Source organism: Piliocolobus tephrosceles, unplaced genomic scaffold (assembly GCF_002776525.5).
Source record: "Piliocolobus tephrosceles isolate RC106 unplaced genomic scaffold, ASM277652v3 unscaffolded_33620, whole genome shotgun sequence".
NCBI classification, from domain to species: domain Eukaryota; kingdom Metazoa; phylum Chordata; class Mammalia; order Primates; family Cercopithecidae; genus Piliocolobus; species Piliocolobus tephrosceles.
Genome location: NW_022317222.1, coordinates 1 through 2,054, shown reverse-complemented (window position 1 = coordinate 2,054; position 2,054 = coordinate 1). Strand labels below are relative to the sequence as shown.

General features: G+C 49.5%; 1 non-coding gene across 1 annotated transcript; it reads right to left on the bottom strand.

The window, feature by feature from the left end:
* Positions 1-1,542: 1,542 nt before the first annotated feature.
* On the bottom strand, positions 1,543-1,649 carry LOC113222701. The gene has a single exon (XR_003308505.1). It is a non-coding gene; the product is annotated as a U6 spliceosomal RNA (small nuclear RNA).
* Between the last annotated feature and the right edge of the window lie 405 nt (positions 1,650-2,054).

The window sequence follows — 2,054 nt, the reverse complement described above, 5'->3', positions numbered from 1 at the left end:
GCGCAGTGGCCGGATCTCAGCTCACTGCAAGCTCCACCTCCTGGGTTTACGCCATTCTCTTGCCTCAGCCTCCCGAGTAGCTGGGACTACAGGCGTCAGCTCACTGCAACCTTCGCCTCCCAGGTTCAAGCAGTTCTCCTCCCGTAGCCCCCAAGGAGCTAGGATTACAGGCACCCACCACCACACCTGGCTAATTTTTGTATTTTTGGTAGAGATGTTGGCCAGTCTGGTCTCGAACTCTTGACCTCAGGTGATCCACCTGCTTCAACCTCCTAAAGTGCTCAGATTATAGGCGTGAGCCACCATGTTCAGTCTATTTATTTTAATTTTAGAGACAGGCTCTCCCTCTGTCACCCAGACTGGAGTGCCATGGCTCAATCATGGCTCATGCAGCCTCAAACTACTGGGCTCAAGTGATCTTCCCACCTCAGCCTCCCGAGTAGCTAGGACTACAGGTGTGTGCTATCACACCCAGCTAAGTTTTTCACTTTTGTAGGGACAGGGTCTTGCCATGTTGCCCAGGCTAGTCTTGCATGCCTGGGCTCAAGCTATCCACCTGCCTCAGTTTCCAGCTTATAGGGATTACAGGTGTGAGCCACTGCACTCAGCCATTGTAATTGTTTTTCTAGATGAACAGCTAGTTATTCCAATACCCGCTGCTGGATGGTCCTCCCTACCCACCAATACTCACTCCCTGGTGTCTTGTCCCGTGTGTGTGCTGACCTTCGTGATGGGAGTTTATTGCCAGATCCTAGTCAGTCTGGCTTTTGGAGATGCCCCCTTCCCTGTCCTTAGGGACCATGGCTTATGTGACCTGTTCTGTAGTGGGAGCCGTGGTCACCCATAATGCTGGAAGGAGAGGCTTCCCGGGGATGGAAAGATTTCATTAGGACATAAACTAAGTTGCAGAAGATACACATTCCAAGATGGAGCTGGCCCAAAATCCTCTTTTTTTTATTTTTTAAATTTCTGGCCAGGTGCAGTGGCTCACACCTGTAATCCCAGCACCGTGGGATGCCGAGACGGGCAGATGACTTGAGGCCAGGAGTTTAAGACCAGCCTGGCCAACGTGGTGAAACCTTGTCTCTACCAAAAAATACAAAAATTAGCCGGGAGTGGTGACACATACCTGTAGTCCCAGCTACTCGGGGGGCTAAGGCAGGAGAATCGCTTTAACCAGGGAGGTGGAGATTGCAGTGAGCCGAGATTGTACCAGTGCACTCCAGCCTGGGCGACAGAGTAAGACCCTGCCTCAAAAAAAAAAAAAAAAAATCTTTTTCATAAATTTTTTTTTTTTTTTTGAGACAGAGTCTCACTCTTGTCACCCAGGCTGCAGTGCAGTGGTACGATGCTGACTCACTGCAACCTCCACCTCCCGGGATCAAGCGATTGTCCTGCCTCAGCCTCCAGGGTAGCTGAGACTACAGGCGCCCTCTACCACGCTAGGCTAATTTTTTGTATTTTTAGTCGAGATGGGGTTTCACCATGTTGGGCAGCTGGTTTTGAACTCCTGACCTCAGGTGATCTGAATTTTTTTTTTTGGAAAGGAACATTTCACAAATTTTCGTAACATGCTTATACAGGGGCCATGCTAATCTTCTCCTGTATTGTTCCAGTTTGGCAGTATATGTGCTGATAAAGCAAAGCACCCACATTCTATTTATTTATTTATTTATTTAGAGACCAAGTCTTACTCTGTCATCCAGCCTGGGGTACCATGGCCCAAATTTGGGTCACTGCAACTTCTGCCTCCTGGGTTCAAGCAATTTTCCTGCCTCAGCCTCCTGAGTAGCTGGGATTACAGGCCCCTGACACCATGCCCTGCTACGTTTTTGTAATTTTAGTAGAGATGTGGTTTCACTCCGTTTGCCAGGCTGGTCTCGAACTTCTGGCCTCAGGTGATCCACCTGCCTCAGCCTCCCAAAGTGCTGGGACTACAGGCGTGAGCCACTGCACCCAGCTTAATTTTTGTATCTTTAGTAGAGACAAATTCAAGTTTGCCTGTTTCTCTTGTGCCCAGGAAGCCCCTCCCGTGTGCAGGCCCGAAAGGCTTG